General features: G+C 51.8%; 1 protein-coding gene across 2 annotated transcripts in view; it reads left to right on the forward strand.

The window, feature by feature from the left end:
• Positions 1 to 4463: 4463 nt before the first annotated feature.
• The window catches only part of SMCO4 (single-pass membrane protein with coiled-coil domains 4), a 67248-nt gene continuing 48194 nt past the window's right edge, over positions 4464 to 23517 (forward strand). For both annotated transcript variants that reach the window (XM_054725053.1, XM_054725055.1), the window contains exon 1: positions 4464 to 4574. The gene's annotated coding sequence lies outside the window, so the exon portion shown is untranslated. The remainder of the gene's footprint in view (positions 4575 to 23517) is intronic.

Here is a 23517-nt window from a genome sequence, read left to right on the forward strand (position 1 = left end):
AGATCCTGAGGGTTGTGGATCTGAGAGATAAGGTAATTAATGTGTTGCTTTCGGTTTGGAGTTGAAAACCTATGGAGGGCTATTTACAGCCTATGGAACAAGGGTGAAGCTCCCTGCTCTGTTCCACACAGGCCGACAGGTCCTCCTTTAATGCGACTCAGGGGAGTTGTGGTGTTACTGTGGTCTGATTTTCCCAAGCAAAAAACAGAGACCCTGAAAGGAGTTGACAACCATGAAGACAGGCAAGTTAATGAAGCTCTTATGTTTCCCGAAATAGAAACTTAACATTTGCCAGCAGGGAGAAAAATGTGAAGAAATTAAGTTGAAAGAATGCAACTTAATTAAAGACTTTAAATAATTAAAGAATTTTTAATTATTTTAGAGAGAGAGAGAGAGAGAGAGAGAGAGAGAGAAACATTGATTCGTTGTTCTACTTATTTATGCATTCATTGATTTTTTTTTTTCTTGTATGTGCCCTGACTGAAGATCGAACCCGCAACTTGGGTGTATCTAGAGGATGCTCCAGCCAGCTGACCTACCAGCCAGGGCCTCCACTGATGTTCTTGGCTTGCGAGTTTGCTCAGGTGCTGGCAGTGGGCTAGGGCTGCCTTCCCGTCCTTTGACTGAAGTCTTAAATTCCACAAAAACAGGGCAGCGAGCATGAAGATCTCGGTTGAAGTTTTCATTAGCGCTCCAGTGCCGTTGTGCAAATGAAAGCTGAGATCTTAAAACATTTCCTTATATGGAATTTTATAGCTTAAAAAAAAAAATGGGCAAGGCTACCTTTACTGCAGCATTGAGTAGGTACAATTTTGTTCAAAGTCTTTGTTTAAAAAATAAAAATATATATATGATATTACTACCAGTGAGAAAAAAATTTTTTTTTACTTGATACTTAGGCAGTTTTCTCTGAGGAATTCACATCCCAGCAAACTGCATGAAATGGGTAGGCTAGCTTCTGGTAGACATGTAAGTGGATGGCACTTCATATTATACTACTTCTCAGAGACAAGAAGTTGGATATTTTCCACTCAGCTTAGAGAAAGCAACTTTTACCCCTTTCCATCTAGAAGCATCTTTCCATAATGTTGGCTTCTGGAACTCATATCATAATTAAGCACGAGGAGGAAATTTTTAGTAGCAACAAATGTCATAAAGGAAAAGCAGAAAAATCCAATGAACATTATGAAGAGCTTTGACTTGGTCATTCTATCCCAGTTCTGCTCTAAGCTCCAGGACCCTAGGAATTTGTTAGGCTCTTCTGATCTCTCCTAGTCCCAGTTTCCTCATCTATAAAATGAGGCAGTGGATTAGCTGATCTCTAACTTCCCTTCCTTATCTGATGTTTCATATTTACGGAGAAACATTGTCCAACTGGACAAGATGTCCACCATTAGGAAGTTCATGAAAAAAAATGGGAGAGAGAGAAACACAACCAACCTCTATAATGCCTGTTGTGCTTCATAATATTTAATGCACTGACACGCTGATTTTGCCAGCTCATTGTCATGTTGGCTGCCAAAGGATTTGAAACAGTTCTGGGCTCAGCAACCAATTCAATGATGTTCCTTGAAAGAAGACATTCCGGAAAGTGGGGTACTCTGCTCAGCCGAGGCATGGTGACTTTAACCGAATGCTTCTTGACAGGAAACACTAAGGAGTGTATTGACTCTTGGGTGGATTTCACCAAAACCTTGCAACTGCCACAAGGCCTTTGTATGATGTATCAGTTATCTGTTGCTGTGCAACAAACCACCCAACCCTTAGGGCTTGAAACAGCCATTGTATTTCTCACAGTTCTTGGGTTGCTTGGGCCTTTTTTGGCTGGTCCTGCCTGGGCTTCCTCAGCTGGGGGTTGGCTGGGGGCTGCCGTAGCTGGGATGGCAAGCCTCTCTCTGCCTGGGTCTTTCATCTTCAAGGAGGTCGGACCAAGTGTCCTTACTGTCCCCACAGCGTTCCAAGACCAGCGTGCCTATCAACTGTCCCTGCTTTTGCCGTATTTGCTGATGTCCCAGTGGCCAAAGCATGTCACATGGTCAAGCCCAGGGTCACTATGGGAGGGGGCGACACTGAAGGCATGCATACTGCGGTACGATTCACTCGAGGCCATTAGTGTAACGACGTTTGAACGTTCCCTTTTAGACGTGGATTGCAGGATATGCAACTTTAACTTACAAATATGATAGTGCTTTCACAAAGACACAATACACATGTTACAACTGGTATAAGGAAGCTTTTGAAGTCACCTTATTAAGGGGACTGAATCCTGCATCAAATGGCCCTGCTTGCCTCATAAAATTATTCATTAATTTTTAGCAGTGGCCTTGGGAAGTTATGTACGTACTATTCGGAGGAAAATGGCATTTACAATTATAATGAAGGAAAACAATTCACACTGCAGCACTGCCCCAATTTGCTAGTTTCCCATTTGGCATCCTCCTCCCCTCCTACCCCCCGCCCCGGGGTTTCTCTGCCCTGCTATGTACAAGCCTGTCTCCTCCACTAGACAGCAAACTCCTTTGAGGGTGGAAGTCTTACCTCACCCAGGTTTGTTCCCTTCACTGTCACAGCACCCACAGCACTCAGGAGATGTGCCCTGTTTGTAAACTCATCAATAGTTGCCTTTTCTTAAACACATATATGCTCTAGGGACTTTACTCACAGACTGGGTCACCAATTCTCTCTCAATGCCACAGGTAAACGTTATGCACCAGCGTGGAACCGAGGGGCCTGAGGTGCCGGAAGCCCAAGGTGGATGCGCTGGGAGTCCAGCCAAGTCCCCCCTGACGCCACTTCACCGCCGCTTTACCTGTGGCGCCGGAAGGAGGCCCTCAGAAGTGAAAAGGTGGCCTCAAGGGGTTGAGAGAAAGGCAAGAAGAAAACCAGTGAGAGGCAGTAGCCTGCAGGGGCCCCAACCCCTTCACCGCCTTTGCCATAAAATAAACACTTGTTCATGGAGAGACTGGCCACCGAAAGGCAGGAGGAAAGCCTGCAGCAGAGCCAGTTCCACAGCTCTTAGGAAAACCAAGACCAGCTCCTTCCAGGGGGTGGGGAGAGGAGGAACTGAGAGGCCTTGCTCCGGGGCTGGCCCTGTTGGTCAGGTGACAAAAACCACACAAGCCAGGGCATTACAGTTGTCTTCAGGTGAAAAGGTAGGTGGCCATCATTTTACACATTTGCCTATAGTGCTTACTGCCTGCTGGATCAGTAATATGCTAACAAGAGCTACCATTTAGTTACTATATGGTATGCGTGTGTGTATGTGTGTGTGTGTAAAGCTCTTTACATACAATGCGTGATCTCAATTAATGCTCCCAACAACCCTAAGAAGTAGGTTTTATTTGCTTGTTAATCTTCCCATTTTCCATTGATTTTTTTTAAGAGAGATTGGAAGGGAGGGAGAGAAAGGGAGAGGGAGGAGAGAGAGAGAGAGAGAGAGAGAGAGAGAGAGAGAGAGAGAGAGAGAGAGGTGGGGGGAGAAACATTGATGTGAGAGAGACACACCATTGGTTGCCTCCTGCACGCGCTCCAAACTGCAACCAAAGTAATGTTCCCTTGCCTGGAACCCAACCCGCGACCCTCAGGTGCGCGCGGGAGGGGAGCGGGGTACGCTCTAACCACTGAGAACACCAGCCAGGGCTGACGTAGATTTTATTGGTCTTCATTTACAGATGAGGTACGGTACCCAGGAGATCAGCTTTGCGGAGATTTTCAGCTTTGAAGTAGTAGATCTAAAACCCAGTCTTGTTGACGGAAAGCCCTGGATAACATTTAGCTGTGTGCCTCCTGTGGCTTTGCTGCTGGTCTGAGGTGGGGAATTGCGAATCTCATTTATTCATGCAAAGCTGCGCACGTGTGTGTGTGTGTGTGTGTGTGTGTGTATAATTTACAAAAAGCAAATCCAGGTCAGGATAGCTTGAGGTTTAGGAGCCTACTTGTGTGGAGAGAGGCAAAAATCTCACTCCCCGATTCCCTCTGTGGCTCCCTCAATAAGTGTTTATGGCGCACTTCGGTATTCCAGGCAGGGCGCTGCCTTAGCCCCAGGAAAGAGAAGGGTGGACGCCAGAGGCGAGTGTGCTCCTCTAACCACCGCCCGCTCCCGGTTTTACTGCTTCGTGGGCGAGGCGTTCAGAGAAGCAGGAACTGAACGGATCGACCCGGGGATGACTTCTGCCCCGGCGGCGCGGGAGCCAGGGGAGCAGGCGCTGAGCAGCTCGGAGGTCGGGGCAGGCTCCCCGGAGGCAGCGGCGAGCCCGGGGCCGGGCGCGCGGGACGATCTCCAGGTCCCGCGGCTCCCGTTGGGAACGGAGAGTTGGGGCCGGGCCGGGAGCCAGGCTGGCCGGGGGAGGGAAGACGAGGGCGGCGGGGGCGGAGGCCGCGGCGAGGGCGGCGGAGCGTTAGGGTTAGGGCGAGAAGATGCGGCTTCCCGGCGGCAGAGGGCGCCTGGCGCTGCGGTCCGGCGCTCCGGAGGCAGGGGCGCGGGCGCGGAGAGGAGAGGCGAGGCGAGGCGCGCGAGCGGCGGCGGCGGCCACTGCCACGTATTCCCGGCAGTGGCGGCGGCGGCGCGGGAGGAGGTGAGCGGAGCGCGGCGGCGGGGCGGGCGCGGGGAGCCGGCGCTGGGCGGGAGTGCGGGCGCCCAGACAGCGCGGTTCCCGCCACGCCGGCTCCGCCGCCCGGGCTGACCGCCGAGGCCCGAAAAGCCGAGCGGGTCCCGAGCGCAACTCGTGCGCGCTGGGCGGGCAGGGGCCAAGGAGACGCGCGCCCTCCCGGCTGTTGCGGCTCCAGGCGCGGGATCCCTGCCGCTGCGGGGCCCGGGCCCCGGCCGGGAAAAAGTTGGGGCGCACGGCGAGCCTGCGTGGGCCGGGCGGGAAGTGCGGGTGCCGGCGGACTGGGGTGTCGGGAGGACGCGGTGAGAGGTGGGGGGCGGGGGGGGGGTGGGTCCCGGGCCAGAGGCGGGGCGGCCGGGAGCGCGGGGTTTGGGAAGGCGGAGACGCGGGTCCTGTAGGCGGGGAGAAACGGCTGCGTGCGCTCAGAGTCTCGGGCGTGAGTGGACGAGTGTGTGGCCCGGGGGCTCTGCGGTGAGAGGGAGGGAGGCGCCACGGGTGCGGACCCTGGGGGTCGGCGGAGCAGCCGGCCGCGGGGCAGAGCGCGGGGGAGAGGGTAGTGCCTCCTCCTGGCCTGTTTCGGGGCAGACCGGGAGAGAGGGTCAGGCTGAGAGTTGGGGACGCCTCTGGCGTCTGAAGCCCCGATGGGGAGTTCCCTGTGAGAGGTGGGGGAGGGAGCTGAGAATTGCTTCCTCCACCGCTTGGGTTGAGTGCCGCCCCTCCCCGTAGGCCACATGCACCTCCCGGACTGCAGTGCTCTTGTCCTGGGGAAGTTGAGGAGGGACCCCTGAGTGGTTTAGGGGTTCCAAGGTGAGTAGGAATGGGCTCCATGAAATCCTAACTGGAGCCGGAAGCTGTCTGACTCCTCTCCCCCACCCATCTCCCGCCCCCTCATTCCCTCTCCAGTACCTCCAAGGTCTGATTCCCTGGTTTGGGCTAGCCAGGCCCCCAAACCCAGCAGCACATCTGCTCACAGGGTCCCGAGTATCCTGAAGCGGGTATAAAACATGGCCTTTTACTCTTTGCTGAGGTTGGTTATTTTAGAAACAAGTGGTTCTGGAGATGCTGGATGCTTAATTAGAACAATCTGTGTGGTGGCCCTCGACAATGGAGATGACTCATGCTGGCTTAATTTTTTCTTCCCCAGAAAAAAATTAAAAGACACAAGTGTGCGAGGTCATTAGCAGCAGCGATAGAGCTGGAGACCCACACTGTGGGCCTTTTGAGCTCTAGTTCTAGTCCTCGATATACGAGCAGGTATACGACCTTGAATGAGTCACTTGCCCTCTCTGGACCTCAGTTTCCTTATCTGTGAAATGGGATATAAAGAAAGAGAACTCCACAATCTGATAGTGGCAGGAAAAGGTTTCTGAGGGAAACAGATCTTTTTCCTTGTGAGACTAGATTAGTCACACAATCAATTTCAACCTATTCCTGTAAGGAAATTAGGATGGACTTAAAATAGATGAGAAGCAATATTGCAAAAAGCAAGACAAAACCAAAAACTAATAACAATTGGTACTAGACTTACAGTATGAATACTGTTCTCATGCAGGCTGTCTTTACTGTAAAGTTGTTTGTTGAAAAAAATAATGTGTATTTCACTTGTGGATTTGAATTTTTGTGTGTGTTTGTTTGAGCCGTCAAGCCTGGAGTGGATGCTCAGTTGGACTGGTCTGGTGCAGCCTTACTTGAAGAACATCCCTAGGATATCTCATTGCCATAGTACTATAGATTTCCTTCTGTCTGTCTGATGCTGGGATCCTAGTACCTGGACTTCTGTCATCTTTTTCTTTCTGGCTTAAAAAGTGGTGAGCTGATTCCTGTTCCATATAACCTTTCTGAATTTCTCGGGGTTCTTTTAAGTGAGTGTAATTAATGGGCAAACAGTGCACTAGATGCAGGACATTAAAAATAGCGTAAGGTAATAACTGCCCACCCCAGCCCTATTTTCAGACCTTCTGGGCAGCCTCTCACTAGAACTTCCGGGTCACCTGCTGGCCATCCAGATTTGGATACTAAGGGTCATCGCAGAGTTGAAATGACATGGCCCGGTCAAACAGCACATTAATGATCAAGCCATGACGCTGGAAGGAGAGGAGGAACTTTTGTATTTTATAACTGAATGCTCTTGTCCTGTTTTCTCCCATTAGTAGCTTTCTGAATCCATTTTGGATTTGACCACATCATTTTCAGTCATCGTTTTTGTCAGTTTCTTGGAAGCTGCCGTTAGTGGTTATCTCAGAGTTTGAGGTAGTGGTAAAATTATATTCTCTCCAACAAGTAAAGGTTTGATTAATTAGGGTGAATCTTTAAAAATATCTGTTATATACGTGTGTGTGTGTGTGTGTGTGTAGTGTGTATGTGTTTAAAATTTGCTTTAACGAAGGGCTGTTAAATTAATAAATGTCATGATGCTAATAATAGTTACCATTTGAGCCCCTACCATTTATCAGACAGTGTGAGGTGAGAAAAAAAAAAAAAAGAGTTCAAAGGGCACAGCTCTTACAGCTGGCTCACACAAGTGTACTGTTGATCTTTGAAACTAAACAGCCTTTTATAATAGCGAACAAGGAATTCTTAGCTATCTTACAGGGTTGTGATATTATATGAGGCAGTGTATATGGGAAACAACATGTAAACTGTGAAGTGCCCTCCAACCCAGGACCGTGTATTAACATAATAAGCATGTGGGGACACTGGAAGCTTATGAGTCCAAGGGTCTTGGTGTCTGGTGGGCCTGGGTACACGTCCTGATCCCATCTCCTGCCCCCTCTGAGCCTGGTGTCCGCATATGTAAAGTCAGGGTACTGTCTGCCTTACAGTAAATGAGGTACACCTGTGAATTGCAGTGGGTGCTCAGTAAAGGGTGGCGCCCACCCCTCTCTCTCCCTTTGCCCACAGGCACTCGGGATAATGGCATTGATTAAGTCTTCCAGTAGGAATTGTCCTCAAGGGAAAAAGGCTTTTAAAGTACACTTTTGTGCTTATGAATAATTCTTCCCGCCTTCACCTTCCCATTCCAACCCCCCCCCCCCCCCCACACACACACAGAGTGACTGTGGCAGGCCCTGCCAGCATCTAAAAAGGAGGGCACTGACCCAAATCAGAAGCCACCCTTCTGTCATCGTTTTCATTCTGGCTTAGGGTCTTTGATAGGAAGGTGAAGCTGGAAGTAGCTAGTTTCCCTTTGCCCATTTTGTGCCCAGGGAAAAGATACTGAATGTGGGGTGTTTCTAGCTGGAGGGGAGATATTGGGAGAGCTATAGGATAAGGTGGGGGCATGGGGAGGGGATGGGGGGGAAGGGCAGGGCAGATAAGGGCTGGGAAGGAGATGGCAGAGTTGAACCTGACACAAGAGCTGGAAAGCTTGGCGTGGGAGAGACCTGATAGATGTAAGATTTGGCTCAATAAATGGGGCCACGTTCCACCTAGCCCTGTTAGTCTCTCTTGTGGGGCCTTCGAGTACTCATGCTACAGGCAGATTTTGACTTGTGGTGGCATCATAAACGAGTTTCCATAGCAAGTAGTATGCTGAAAAGGAAATTAAGTTCCACGAGGGTGCTTGTTGTGACTGGTGCCAGAATATCTCTGAGAGTTTTATTAAGATTCAGTCAGTCTTTAAGAATACTTCTTAGTCCTCTGAAGATATTAATTAAGAAATAGTTTAAAAAAATAGAAATGTGTTCTTTGTGAGCGTTTGAAAAAAAAAAGTAATCTTCCTAAATCTTTGGGACAAAGGGAGTCCAAACAAAAAAACCACAGAGCTGTATGTTTTAAAAGCATTTCCTCCCAAAGTGATGCTCTCCTCCCCCCCCCCCCCCCCCCCTTCCCATTCTCCTCGTGCATTATTTTGATAATGAGTTAATTTTGGCTTCTTTCACATTTTGGAAGCCTAATTTTTATGTTTATGAATGACCCTAATTTTTAGATCTCAGTGTGCCTTCTTTTCTCTTGAGTAATTCATATTCATCCACTGTGAAGCAGCCGTGCACACGGTGGTGAGGAGCACAGATCCAGAGCCAGGTGGGGGAGGGGGAGTAGGCAGCGTGGCGCCCTCGGAGAGCTGGGCTCTCTACAACTAGGGTTTAATCCTCACAGCAACTCTGGAGGTTGATCGTGTCATTCCCAGTGCACAGAGCGGGAAATGGGCACAGAGACGCAAGTGTGCCCACGTAGCCAGCACGTGGTTCGTCTGAGTGCCAGCTGAGGTCTGTGTGACTCCAAAACCTGTGCCGGCAGCGGCCTGGCACGTGCTGCCAGGGTTGCACTCTGTCCTGTAGGCTGGGGGTTCCCACTAAGGGAGAGAGGGTCCGGTCTGTATTTTAGAAAGCTGGCTCGTGGGCGGTGTAGACTGTGAAGTTAGGAGAAATGAGTCCATGAGAGTAATTGGCATGAGGGATGACGAGGACTTGAACTTAAGACATTAAGACAGTGGTGATGGAGAAAGGGGGATGCGTCAGGATGGATAGCGCTTCGTGTCCCCCCCATCCCCTGGAATTGCAGATGCGAATGGTGTGGACTGAAAGCAATCTCTGCAGAAACCAAAGTCGCCTCCTTTGGTTTCCCGTGTCCGGTGGAGCAGGTGCCTGAGTGAAACCTGAAAGCGCCTTCCCCTGCTCACCCCCTGGCCTTACCATTTCTGCCTTTCAGGTTCCTCAGGCCCCCTTTAGGAAATGCTGGTTTGAGCATTCAAACAAAGCGATAGCATTGGAGGAAAAACACCCCCAAGGAAGGAAACTTCCTGGGGTGTAGCCTAAATCCCACTGTTCCCTGGTGGACCCAGTCTATCCACTAGGGGGTGTGATCTGCAGTTTTGCCTGTTCCTCAAGAGTTGACTGCCTCTAGGCAGGGCTGACTTGTGGGCACACAGCACTCGAGGGGCTGGCTGGGAAAGGGAGGAGTGTTGGGTGAGTTCACAGAGCTGACCAGCCCTTTGAGGAGGAGGTGGGACCACCCTCCCCTGAAGGCTGCAGCCTCAGTGGGGAGCCAGGCCGTACCTGGGTGGTACCTGGGTGAACCGGATTCAGAGCAAGGGGAGATGATGAGTCCTGGTGGCTAATGTCCGTGCGTCCCCATCAGGATGTACGGTGGCCACGTCCGTGATGTGCTAGTCTCATGCCCTCCACTGGAGTCAGTGCCAGACTTCGTAAGGAACTTGCGTGGGCTTCTGTTTTCCCACAGGCATAGCACGCATGCCCTTCAGAGAGTTCTTGCTTCGCTTGGGGCAGTTGGTCAGGTTTTGGATTTTGGGGAGCTGCATGCTCTTTGGGAGGAAGGTTACCTTTATTCCCAGGGTTACCTTTATTGGATTGCCTGCTTCCTGGCATCGCAGTCATAAGCCATCTCTGCGGTGAGTCACTGCAGAAGGCGCAGCTCCCCTACCTTTGCTGGATGGCACCCCTTTCCCTCCAAGATTTGACCTCTTTTCCTTGTCCGAAGGGCACCTCTTGGCAGCCCCCCAGCTGCAGACTGTGGAAGTGCCCAGTGAGTTTGGCTGGTGCTAACAGGGTACCTGTTTTAACGGGAGGAGCATTTTTGCCTGGCCGTGTCAGCTGTCTCGCCTGCCTCTTAAACATTATGTCCTAAGCTAAGCCCGTTGGTTTTTCTTTTTCTTTTTGCTTCATATTAGCTGTGTGTGTGTGTGTGTGTGTATGTGTGTGTGTGTGTGTGTGTGTTTGTTTTAATTATTACTGGGAAACAAAAGAGATACTAATTAAATATTGGAGTCCACAGAAGTGCCTCTGCTGGCAAGCAGAAAGAATGGTTACATATTTCGCCAGGATACCATTGATTTATGTCTCCCTTTTCCACATTGTTGCTGTTTTGTTGGCAGAGCCGTCTGATTTGATCAGTTTGGATGTCAGCAGCGAGTGTGAAAAGATCTCTGGGCTGTGTGCCGAAGTGGAGGGGACTCACTTGAGTGGGCCTCGGGGCTGCCAGTCTTGGCTGTGCCCGCAGTCTGAGGAGCCTGGCACACACGCCTTTGTCCGGGAGGTGGCGTTTGGCCAGGCCTTTTCCTTGACTTTGCTGGAAGCAGCTCCGTGGGTGGCTTTTCCTCTGCTGTTGGAAAGAGCATTCTCCCTTCATCCCGAAATTCTCTCGCAATCTCGGTTCCTGCTTTGTTTTCTCTCATTCTGCGGGTGAAAGGCACAGTGAGTTTGGAGCTGTGCAGGTTCAGGGTAGGACAGGTTTGCAGCTTGCACAGAGCCTTTCCAGAAGTGTTCCTTACCTCTCACATCTCTCTTCTTCCCTGTTGATCCCAATCCTGCCTCTCACCAGGCTTAGAAACGGGACTCGAACTTGATCAGTCACTCTTGGGAAGACCTGGAAGTGGGCACCAAACTTGTTCAGATTGGTGTGATAATTTCACAGCAGGACAAGAACCCTGGTTTGGTCGTGGTGGTTTTTAACCAGTTCATTCGCTTTAAAAAAAATGATAGAGATAATACATGAATATATTACACTCGTAAGCCCCACACTCCCATTCAAAGAGTACGTAGTAGTGCATAGGAGTCATCCAGTTCCCTTTCCCTACGCACCGCCTCCCTGCTGGGTTCTCAGAGGTGACCAGTGTGATGTGTATCCTAAATTATTCATCAGCCTGGATAGACACAAATACAGATAGTTTAGTTTTGTTTGTAAGCACCAATCTGGTCGCATCACATATATCATTTTGTTATTTTCTCTTTTCCCATTATATGTCTTGTAGATCTTTTCATGCATGTAACTCTTTTTATTTCTCTTTTGTCTAAAAAATATTTTATAGTATAGATAGATCACAATTTATGAGGCAGCCCCCCTTGAGAGACATCTGAACTAACTCTTTGGCTTTGCTGTTATATCTTCCCACATACCTACTGTTACGCACATATGCATGCGTTTCTCAGAAGTGGAACTGGTGTGTCAAAGTTTCACCCATTTAAACTGTGATAGCAATACCCACGCTGTGCTCTCAAGGGCTGTACTGGTTTAAACGGCCAGGACTGTATGAGGTTGCCCATTTGCTGTGGGCTGCCATTCTTCTAGGGGAAGGACATGGGTTGCGGTGAGTAGGCATTTCATTGATTATGATTGAGGCTGTGAGACTCCTCATTTGGCCTCTGGATCCTAGTGGGCGCTTCCATAGTAACCACAGAAAGTGCGGAGCTGAGCTCTCTAGGACCAAGGTGTGAGCATCCTGTTGCCAGGGTGACCCCCGCGGCTCTGGAAGCAAGCACTCCTGGTTTGCCATTCTCTTCGCTTCTCCCAGAGGCTGGGTGCGAGAATTGAGCCCTTTAATTGGGGTGTAACCTGTCGGGGTATTTCTGCCGACCTCTCCCCTGAGGAAGTAAGCATGTGTAGGCAGCACATTGAGACCCGTCGGTCCTGCGCTGCTGAGGCAGGAATTCGAGACTGGGGGGCTGAGCTGGGAGAACACGTCAAGATCACTTGCCGGAAAATCAGTCCCTCTTGCTTCTGGAATCGCCTCCATGAATGGGGTGAAGCAGGGTTCTGTGTGCGGTGGGCCTTTCCTTCAGGGGTGTGGCGATCAGTGCCCGTCTCCTGGCTTGTTGGGATATTGTGATGCTTTGCCCCTTAGCCAGCGTGCTTTGGGGGGAAGCCAGGGTCTCTTAGATGGTGTTCCAAGGGTCTGACCTGGTAGAGGAGGCATCTGGGGGCCCTCATGAATAGCGTCCCCCCTCCCTCACCCCTCCCCCTCCCTCCCACTCCCCTGCCTCCGGCCATCCCTGCAGACTGAGCTGCCCAGTGGGTTTGGGGAAGCTCTGGCCTACTGGGTGAGTGTCCTTTCCCTGCCATTCAAGGGGACCAGAGAAGAGAGTGATAGAGGATGCTCCAGGGTCAGGACCAGGGGCTTCCAGCCCCCACTGAGCACCTTATGGCTGTGGGATGTAAGCAGAGTTATTTTATCCCCTGGGCCTCAGCGTCCTCGTCTGTAAGCCAGGAATAATAGTACCAACCTCACGGGGCTGTTGTGAGGATTCAGAGAGTAAGGTTTGTAACACACTCAGCATATTACCTAGTAAGGACTCAGTAATTCTAAGTGATGACTGCTCTTATTTGTGTTCCTTTTTCCTGCATAAATGTTAGGTGCATGAATGCACATTACATTTGCTAAATATAAAACTGCCCATAATCGAGTATTGTTAAAGAAAGGAGGCCGGGAGACGAGGCCAGGAGACCAGGAGCTGACTACAGGCAGATTTGGTGGGTGGGGGCTGTGGGAGTCAGAGGGGGTGAAGGGGAAGGTTTGTCAGGGAGCCTTGGGAGGGGAGGAGGGCAGGTCTGGTGTTGACTCCTCACAGCAGTCCTCCTGCTGTGAAACCCCAGGGCCCTCAATGCATAGATCAAGAGTGCGGGTCCCCAGTACAACTTCTCCCTTTGGTTGGGGGTGGGAGGGGTGCTGAGCCAGGCCCTTTGAGGTGAAGTGCCGCCCCTGCCCCTGGCTGGCCCTTACCGAGTGGAGATAGGGAGATGGGGGTCCGGGTCTCCTCACTCTGGGGGTTGGGATTCTTTCTCTCTTCTTCACCTGCCACGTGCTGCCTGTTTCCAGATGTGGGAAAAAACTACAGTGTTAGGTGCTCTGCAAAGGTCTGCCTCCTGAGGGAGGCGCTTGTGGGATGAGGTCACTGAAGTACAGAAAAGTAAAGTCAGGTGAAGCAGGGCTGGCATTCAGAGTCAAGCCTGCCCTGCTTCAGAGCTCACGCTTGTACCTTCTACCTGGTTACGTTCCTAGCAGTGCTGGCCCTGGGTGGGTGTTGCTAGCAGTGCTGCCTGGGCGGGTGTTGCTAGCAGTGCTGCCTGGGTGGGTGTTGCTAGCAGTGCTGCCTGGGTGGGTGTTCCTAGCAGTGCTGCCTGGGCGGGTGTTGCTAGCAGAGCTGCCTGGGCGGGTGTTGCTAGCAGTGCTGCCTGGGTGGGTGTTGCTAGCAGAGCTGGCCCTGGGTGGGTGTTGCTAGCAGTGCTGCCTGGGTGGGTGTTCCTAGCAGTGCTGCCTGGGCGGGTGTTGCTAGCAGTGCTGCCTGGGCGGGTGTTGCTAGCAGTGCTGCCTGGGCGGGTGTTGCTAGCAGTGCTGCCTGGGCGGGTGTTGCTAGCAGTGCTGCCTGGGTGGGTGTTGCTAGCAGTGCTGTCTGGGTGGGTGTTGCTAGCAGTGCTATCTGGGTGGGTGTTGCTAGCAGTGCTGCCTGGGCGGGTGTTGCTAGCAGTGCTGCCTGGGTGGGTGTTGCTAGCAGTGCTGTCTGGGTGGGTGTTGCTAGCAGTGCTGTCTGGGCGGGTGTTGCTAGCAGTGCTGGCCCTGGGCGGGTGTTGCTAGCAGTGCTGCCTGGGCGGGCGTTGCTAACAGAGCTGGCCCTGGGTTGAAGTCTGTGCTGGTCTCTTATGCCACTCAGTGAGTAATGTCTGTGCATGTGTTCATGTGCATGCATGTTTGTGTATGACAGCAAGTTCATTTGAAGTCTCTAACTTGTTTGCTGATGATTTACCCGAACCGGAGGTCTGAGAACCGCAGATTGAGTGTGGGGGAAGGCTGTACCCAAGACGTCTGAAGCCGGTCAGGCTGTGAGGTTCAGATGGGGACAAGGAAACCTTGCTCTTGGAGGCTGAGCTTGGTGGGTGAGCTTTTTGTCCGTGGTCCTGGGAGGAGCAGAGCCATGCAGCAAGGATGCAGGTGGGGCTTGGGCCCACGGCATGGCTTGCAGAGGACTGTGACGTGAGTCCAGATAATGTGGGTGAGAATGAACTGTGCCCCTGGGAGAACGGTAGCCTGTGGTATGAGAGGTTTCAAAGTAGTGTGTGGTGAGTGCCCTAAGGGTAAGTCAGTGGACCCACCTTGGCTCCCAGGTCTGAGGCTTCTCTGAAGCAGCACCCTCTCAACAAGCCTGCCTGCCCCTAGAGAGCAGGTGGACTTCCCCTTGCAGATGTGGACCCCGAGGCCCAGAGGTGCGATACTTGTTCAGGGTCTCGGCCTCGGTGAGGAGCCGGCACCTGTCCTCCCTGTTCCCCACCCACAAGCGGTAAGTGATCACTGAGTGGTGCTGCCCTGAGGAGCACTTAGTACCTGGAGGAGCTCAGTTTTATTTATCGAACAAACACCCAAAGTCCCGTTTCAGTTCTGGTCCTGGCTCTTCTCTCTCTGAGCAGCGTTAGGCTATCAGCCTCTCAGTTTTGCCCTTTGTAGAATGGGTACAGCACCCCTGCCTCCCTCCTCACTTACCCTCACTCACTCATAATTCATTCAGCATTTACTTAGCGCCGACTGGTGCCAGACACTGTTCTCTGTGTTGGTCACGTTGCACTGAACAAAAGAAGGTCGGATCCGTTCCTTCTGGGGTTTATTTTCTGGGGAGGGGCGACAGATAGTAAGTGAAAGTCACGGTATGTGTGTTCATTTCCTAGGGCTCCTGTGACCAAGGGCCACACGCCCGATGGCTTAAACAGCAGAGGTCCATGCTCTCCCAGGCTGGAGGCTCTGATGGAGCACCTTCTGCTCCCCTCTCCTGGCTGCTGGTGCTGCGGCCGTCCTTGCTGTTCATAGCTTGTGGGGGCCGAGCTCTGCTCTCCGCCTCGGTCATCGCATGGCCTTCTCCCTGGGGCTCGCTCTAATTTTCTTTTAAGGATTCCCCGTTCTTGGATTAGGGCCCGTTCTGTTCCATTGTGTCCTCATCTTAACTGATTATGTCTGCAAAGACCCTGTATCCAAATGAGGTCACATTCCACGGTGGCAGGAGGTCATGGCTTTCTGGGGACACTGTTCAATCCAGCACCGTATGTGAGGTGGGGATGAAAAGCCGGGGACGTGCCGGGGCGGAGGTGGGGTGGGAGGTGTTGGGAGGTGATCAGGGCAGGCCTTGCTCAGTGTGTGAGCTTCCATCTGGAGGAGGGGAGTGGGGACAAAGCCGCCTGTGGAGGGAGAGCCTGGTAGGCAGAGGCCTTGAGGTGAGCACATGCAACTGCTGGGATGGTGTAGGGACAGCGTGGTTGAAGTGTGTGTGTGTGTGTGTGTGTGTGTGTGTGTGTGTGTGTGTGAGATAGGAGGTCCCAGAGGTATGTGAGGGGGTCAGGGGTCAAGTAGGTCCTTGCCAGTCTCTGAGAGGACGTAGGTGGGAGCTGCTGCTGTGGCTGTGAGCACGAATGGAAGTAGGACCAGCTCCTTTAGCACTTTTTCCGGTCAGATGGCCATTCTGGCACTGTGCTTGCCCCGTAGATATTTTGTAGCCACTGTTTCTCTGCAGTTTGTTGTTGTTGTTAATCCTCACCTGAGGATATTTTTCCCCCCATTGCTTTTTAGAATGGAAGGGAGTGGGGGAGACATAGAGAGAGAAACATCCATGTGAGAGAGACACATTGATTGGTTGCCTCCCACACGCACCCTGACTAGGGTCAGGGATCACGCCTGCAACCAAGGTACGTGTACATGCCCTTGACCGGGAATCAAACCCCTGACCCTTCAGTCCTCAGGCCGACACTCTAACCACTGAGACAAATCGGCCAGGGTTGCTTTTTCTTAAAGGTTAGTTCTCAGTTGACTTTTTTTTTTTTTAATTTTATTCTCTTGCTTAAAGTATTACAAAGAGTAGTACATATGTCTCCTTTTTATCCCCATTAACCTTCCCCCGGCCTCTCCTAACCCCCAGTATCTTGCGTCCATTGGTTATGGTTATATGCATGCATACAAGTCCTTCGGTTGATCTCTTACCTGCCCCCCCCCCCCCCCCCCCCCCCCCCCGCCCAACCCTCCCCAGCCTTCCTGCTGTAGTTTGACAGTCTGTTCGATGCTGCTCTGCCTCTGTATATATTTTTGTTCATCAGTTTATAATGTTCTTTATTATCCATAAGTGAGTGAGATAATGTGATATTTTTCTTTCATTGACTGGCTTATTTCACTTAGCATAATGCTCTCTAGTTCCATCCATGCTGTTGCAAATGGTAAGAATTCCTTCTTTTTTATAGCAGCATAGTATTCCATTGTGTAGATGTACCATAGTTTTCTAATCCACTCATCTGCTGATGGGCACTTAGGCTGTTTCCATATCTTAGCTATGGTAAATTGTGCTGCTATGAACGTAGGGGTGCATATATCCTTTCTGATTGGTGTTTCTGATTTCTTGGGATATATTCCTAGAAGTGGGATCACTGGGTCAAATGGCAGTTTCATTTTTACAGTTGACTCTTGATCCACCACCCTTTTCTGTCTGTTCTCTCTCCTAGAATCTAGATGCCTTTTCACCCACCCACCTCCCCACACGTAAACCACAAGCATGAAGAAGAGAAAGTAGACGGGCAGGTTTGGGGTGGCTGGGACTGCCAGGACGCCCAGCGCGAGCCGCAGCCCTGCTCCCAGCCGTGTGTTCTCCTCTAGTCCTGGGCCTGCCTGGTGGGCAGGGTCCCTATGGAAATGGAGTGTACCACCCACCAGATTTAGGAAATCTGGCCAGTGTGTGAGTCGACGCATTCAGCTCTCCAGGTCCTGCTGAGGATAATAAAGTCACTATGCCGTGGCAAGAGTTGAGTCAGCTTCCCAGGGGCAGCAGCCACACTTGGCCTTGAAAACGTAGGGCAAGGAGGGACGTCCAAAAGGACCTGCCCGGAGACCGAGGGAGCGGTTGTGCGGTCCCTGTACACGGCCCGGCGCCCTCTCGCTCCTGCCCGCGTTGTAACCGACCTGCAGCGTTTGGCACGGTGTTGTTCCCTTTTGCCAAAACACTCAGGCCTGTGGGCTGAGTATCACTCACTGGGAAGAAGGAACGCCAGGCGGTGGCTCGCCCTTAGCCGCCTGGCCTGACAGTCGGAGGCCTGTGCTGGTTTGGCTTGCTCCGTTGCTGTGGGAATCATAAATTTCAGATTCCTTGGCGTCAGAGCTGAAGGGAAATCTCCTTATCCGGCTGACATTTAATTTCCTCTTTGGGCCTCAAAGGGAAAGGGCCTGACGTGTTTGAGATTGGAGCTCTGAGCCGTGGGCCGTGGGTGGCCTGCCTCCAGGCCCTCTCCCTGCCGCACCGACGAGGGTAGCGCCAGGAGCGCCCACTGAGCGAGGCGATCTGGGAGGCCACTGGCACTGTCACCCCTCTGGGGGGCACCACTTTAGAACGTAATTATGTGTAAGCGGAGATGGAAATAGACTTCCCCAGCCGGGAGCCGGGAGCCAGGAGCCGGGAGCAGCTGCTCTTCGGAAGGATTTCAGGAATTGCCTTTGGGAGCTACTCACTTAGCTTTCCCCCCCCTCCCCCCCCCCCCGTCCCCCGCTCCTCCCCCTAAACAAAACCCACAGCCATACGAAATGAAAGTTGTGAAGACTGTTCCTAGCTAGAAAATGAACATTAACAGAGTGATTTGTGAGATTGTAATTCCTTCTCCAGAGTTATTTCTGGGCGTGCTCCCCGCCACACCCCCACACCCGAGTGCTTCCCGAGAGGAGCTGCCTTTGAACTGTGCTGCCCTCTCTGCCAGGTGATACGTTTTCATGCAGGGAGGACCCCCAGGGGTCTGTGGAGTCTGGTCTTGTTAGAGGCCTCGCCCAAGAGTGGGAGCCAGACGGGACGCCAAGTGTTCCCCTAAAACACCTCCATTCCTGTGTCCGGTGGCCTTTGTTTCTGTGCGTGCACACCCAAGTGCTTAATAAAGAAATCCTTGTTGATGGGCAGGACCTACTGGATGTGGGCCCCTGGTGCCCAGCAGGCAGCATGCTGGGAGTTAGCGCCCCGGGAGCTCCGTCGTCTTCTGGCCCCGTATGAGGACTGGTCACATCGCTGTGACCTTGGGGAAGTCATTGGCCTCCCTGGGCCTCAGTTGTCATCTCATCTTGAACTGGGGGTCGGATGAGATGGTCCCTGTCCACCCTGCACCCAATCCCTTGGTCACAGTGGACGCTCCTGAGGGCAGTGGGAACGTGAGCCCTGTCCTGTGGAGCCTGACACATGCAGAGCTGCCACGGAGCTCCCCCTGGGCCTTTCTCCTGCTTGGCCAGACCCCCCCAGCGCGCCTGCCTTCTGGGCCGACGTTGATGGGGAAAGGAGGAGCAGGTGGCGGGGGATTTGGCCTAAGTCTCCATCCTGGCTCTGGAGCAGGTGCCTCCAGTTGTTCAACGTGAGCTCCTTGTTCCACCTCAAGTTTCATGCAACTTTTTATTCTTGCCTTGAACAGAGTCCCTTTATTTCTGGATGTTGTTGTGAGAATTGTTTTTGCAATTACTGGCAAGGCAGGAAAGAGTGGATCATTACTATAAAATTGTATGTACATTACATTCCCAATTTAAGAAATGTCTGTGCATGGGAAAAAAATACTGTAAAGAATTTAATTTCGGTGACTACCTCTGGATTTTGGTATCACAGGAGATTTTTTTAATCTTTATACTAGAGGTCCAGTGCACGAAATTTGTGCACAGGTCCCTAGGCCTGGCCAGTGATCAGGGCCGATCTGTAGGGTGACCGGCGGAGTGATGCGGGGGTGGGGTGGGGGGGGTGGGGGAGGACACTTCACTGGCACCCGCCTTGGCCAGCCTGGTGCCGCCTGCTCACTGGCTCTGCTCCCCGCTGCTGCCTGCTCGCTAGCTGGCCTCTCTCCCTGCTGCCACCGCTGGTCACCTCCCTCAGTGGGGCAACCAGTGGGGTGATTGGGGGGGGTCCCTGCTGGTGTCTACCCCTTGGTGGTCAGTGCGCGTCATAGCCACTGGTCGTTCCACCGTTTGGTTGATTTGCATATTAGGCTTTTATTATACAGGATAGGATTTTTCACCATTTTCTACATTCATCATGTATTGTCTTTGTATGTAAATCAGTTACAATTACTTTAAATAATAGCTACTTGTCAGGATTTAATATGTGCTAAATAATGTTAAGAACTTGCCATTACAATATCTTATTTAATCCTTACTATGAATCTGTGAGAACCTTTTTAAAACCTGAATGTGTACTTATTTTTATTGTGGTAAAATACCCATAACCTTTTTATAGTTACCTTTTTAACCATTTTGTATAGTTCTGCGCATTAAATACATTCTTTGTGAAATCCTTTGTGAAATCCAGGAGCTGAGACTTAGGGGAAAAACAGAGTTGTTTGCCTGAGATCCCTGAGAGTAAGTAGTTCCAGAGACAGGATTTGAACCCAGGAGGCAGAGACTCAGAGATGTGGGTTCTCCGGTTGTGATGGTTGGAGTCCATGGTTACTTACCCTGCCCGCACCCACCACTTGCTTGCAGAAAGCTAGTCGCTAGTGTGTCTCTCCCCTTTGAGAGTTCTAGGGTTGGGCTTTGTGTGTATGTCAGTGGGAGCTCAGCCCGGCTCAGCATACCGGAGGCAGACATGGGTGCTGCCTGCTGATGGGCCCCGGGGTTGATGACTGTGCTCCCGTTTCTGTGACGAAGGTTGAAGTGTGTGGGCTGCTGTGTTGGGAAGGGTTGTGTGCTAGAATTCTGCCTCTGGAGGTGCTCAGCCGTGGGGCGCAGAGGAAAGAGCAGTGGCTTAGAGCTTAGACACCTGGCTATGTCAGATCTGGGTGCACTGTGCTGGGGGACCTTAGAGTAGGGATGGGGGACGTCTGGCCCGCGGTCCGTACAAGGCCTGCAAAATCATTTGGTCCGGCCCTGCCAAGGCATTAGGGGTGAGTTAGTTAAATGTTTGACCAAATATATCAGGTCATTTTTAAGTTGATAATTTTGTGTGGCTCGAGAATGATGTTAACAAATATCCAAATGTCCCTTGGCACATAAAAGGTTCCCCACCCCTGCTTTAGAGAAAGGCCTGAGTTAGGTCTGTCCTTTAGTCCTGATCTTACCGTGTGGGTAGACACGCTTTGGCCCCGGTTTCCTCATTTCTAAGTGGGTGATAAAGATGCTTGTCCTGCCCTAACCGGTTTGGCTCAGTGGATAGAGTCCGTCGGCCTGCGGACTCAACGGTCCCAGGTTCGATTCCGGTCAGGGGCATGTACCTTGGTTGCAGGCATATCCCCAGTGGGGGATATGCAGGAGGCAGCTGATTGATGTTTCTCTCTCATCGATGTTTCTAACTCTCTCTCCCTCTCCCTTCCTCTCTGTAAAAAATCAATAAAATATATATTTAAAAAAAAAAAAAAGATGTTTGTCCTGCTTGCCTTCCACAAGTTGTAGATGATTCCGTGTCATGATGTGGGAGAAAAGTGCTAGGTAAACGAAAGGGCTGCCCAGCACATTTCTGTGATGGGAATTTTGGGTGTACGGTGGTGGGGCGTGGACCATCTGGGGCTGACTTCAAGAGGAGGATGGGTCTGGAAGTGAAGAGCAGCAGGTTTGCTTTGTTTGCTTTTCCCATCAGCTCGCTTCCTCCGCCAGGGCTTAGCTGGTAAAGCACAGTGTTCCCTCGTCTACCTGTGGGAATGCTCTGGGCTGTACTCCAACGTGTACCTGCCACGGTCCTCGGATTCACCCTCCTGAAGACTCGCATCTCCGTGGTGGAATGAATTGTAATGTGGGGATGACTTTGTAGCTGTGTGGCAGTTGAAAGTATGCTGTCTGTTCCCCTGGTCCCGACCCTCTTCATTGTCTTTGTAGCAAACACCAGTCTGTCTCTTCTTGGTCTCCAGTGTTGAGTAGCCAAGCGTGCGAGTGGGCCGGGATCTGGAGGACTCGCTGGTGAGGGCAGGAGCGCACCTTCTCACAGTCAACCTAGTGTTGGATTCTCATTGCACCAGGGCACTGTGGAATATTAAGATCAAGAGGACAGGGTCTCGGCTCTCAGGAACCCACTGTTCCATGGGGAAGATGCATAGACTCAGGAAACAGTGATGGGGGTGAGGTTTGGGAGCTTGAAAAGTGACTGTCCTGAGACTGTAGCCTTCAGTCTAAGTGAGTGAAAATGCATCGTTGGTCAGAGGTCATGAACTATTAGTGTGGCTTCTGTGATTTATTGTTAAAAAAAAACCCGTTTGAGTCAGCTGTTTTAAAGCTGGGGTTTCTGTCTAGCTGCCCCTGAGATCATTTTGAGTCATCACTGTTTCAGTGCACGTTTCATCTGACAGGGGAGGCCAGGGGTCCTGGGCAGGGCCCTGCTGCAGCCACCCTGCCTCACCGCCCGCTTGCCGTTGGCTTTGAGGACAGTACTCGAAGGCTAAGTAGGTCACGGATATCTATTTTGAACCGAGTGTGGCCGGGCGGCACGGACATTACATTTCCGGATCCTGTTGGACTTTGTTTGCCCAGAGGTTGGTGGTAAGGCTCTCTGACTGGTCGTGTGGTGTATTTATAAAGTGTGAGAGCGTGGAGGTAACCAGACACCCCTTTTCCCTGTAGGAGAGCCAGAGGTGGAGAGCTCTCAGAATCCTCCAAGAGGCGGGGGAGTGTAGTTTCTCCCCTGCTTGCTTGGGCTTCCTGAGAATTCTCGATCCTCACTAACTTCATGAAACCTTTTTCTTTTAAGGAATCAAATTGATTTGTACTCAGAGGAGGTTGGCTACGGCTTATTTAGCACTAGAGGCCCAGCGCACGAAATTCGTGCGCAGGTACGGTTCCTAGGCCAGGCCTGCGATCGGGGCCATCTTCCCCAGCTGCCCACAGCCGGCCCCACCCCCGCCACGCGTCACCCTTTGTGTGTGGGGTGACCGGTGGGGCGGGGCCCTGGGCCTGGCGCCGCCCGCATCCCCGGGCCACCCACCCCCGGTTCCCCGTTTGCCATCAGGCGATCGGATCCTGCCGGCTGGGGAATGGGACCAAGAGGCGGTCAATGTGCCTCATAGTGACTGGTCCAGTGGTCGTTCTGGTAGTTCTGCCTTTAGGGTCAATTTGCATATTACCCTTTTATTATATAGGATTATTATATAGGATAGTTGGTGGTGGCTGATTTACTGTGTTGATCCTTTTATGTACATTGTATCATTTAGTCCTCACAACCTTGGAAATGGGATTATTGTGTGCATTACAGATGAAGAAACAGAGTCAGATGGTTCCGTAATGTGCCCACCAGCTGAGTGTGCAAGTAGCAGAGCCAGAGATTTGAACCCAGGTCCTTTTGGCCAGACTCTGCCTTTCGTCTCCATCCTATGGGTCCTTAGGGAGCCCTAGGGTTGGAAGACGCCCTGGCTGGAAATGGGGAGCAGGATTGCAGCTCCTGGACCCCAGGAGAGGCGGGACCTTCCTCTCAGAGGAGGCAGCTGTGGGTGTTGGGGATGCAGGTCCCCAACTCACAGGGGCTTCCGGGTGGCGCTGGAGTTGTGTGTTAGGCTCTCACTCTGGGATCACTGGACCACAGAATTCTCGGTTTGCGCTCTTTGTCGCATTTTCCTGTTCTCTAGGTGTTCTCGCCTCCATCCTTGGGTGGGTGCAGTGAGGTGGCGCGGCCCATGAGCTGGTGTAGGTGGTGACGGAGGCGTTTTAACAGCGTCCTCCGTGTGCACCGGCCGTCAACCCGAATGTTCTTCGGTACTCCGCTTGCCCGACGTTTTTGAGGAATAACACAGGCTTTGGGGTGGGTGTTGGCTTTGTCTTCCCCTGCAGTTTCTTCCCCCTCGGCTCCTTAGGGACTGCTGGCAGTAATGCTGCTGCTCACGGGCCTTTATCTTTGCTGGCGAATCAGTTTGAGGGGCTTTGCACAGGCATTGCCTCACCCTTGCAGGCCCAGCAAGCCACCGTCACCCCCATTTTCCACATGGGGACTCGTAAGGGACATCGCAGACCTGAGACTTTTAGGTTCCTCAGAAAGCATCGTAAACAACGCCAGGACAGGCGTTTACATTTACTTAGCATCGGTTGTATTCTGAAAGTGAAAGAATGCCCTCTTCAGTCGCCCTCTGTGCTTACTGGTACCCAGGGGGGTTTGAGGTCAAGAGGGCCGGGACCAATTCTAGTTCCCCTCCCGGCCATTTCCTGTCTGAGTCTGCATCCTATAAATTGGGGGTAGTAATAATATCGAAAGGAGCTGTGTGTGGTAAGATGTAAATCAGGCAAGATGTCTAA

This window comes from Eptesicus fuscus, chromosome 13 (genome assembly GCF_027574615.1).
Source record: "Eptesicus fuscus isolate TK198812 chromosome 13, DD_ASM_mEF_20220401, whole genome shotgun sequence".
Classification (NCBI taxonomy): Eukaryota; Metazoa; Chordata; class Mammalia; order Chiroptera; family Vespertilionidae; genus Eptesicus; species Eptesicus fuscus.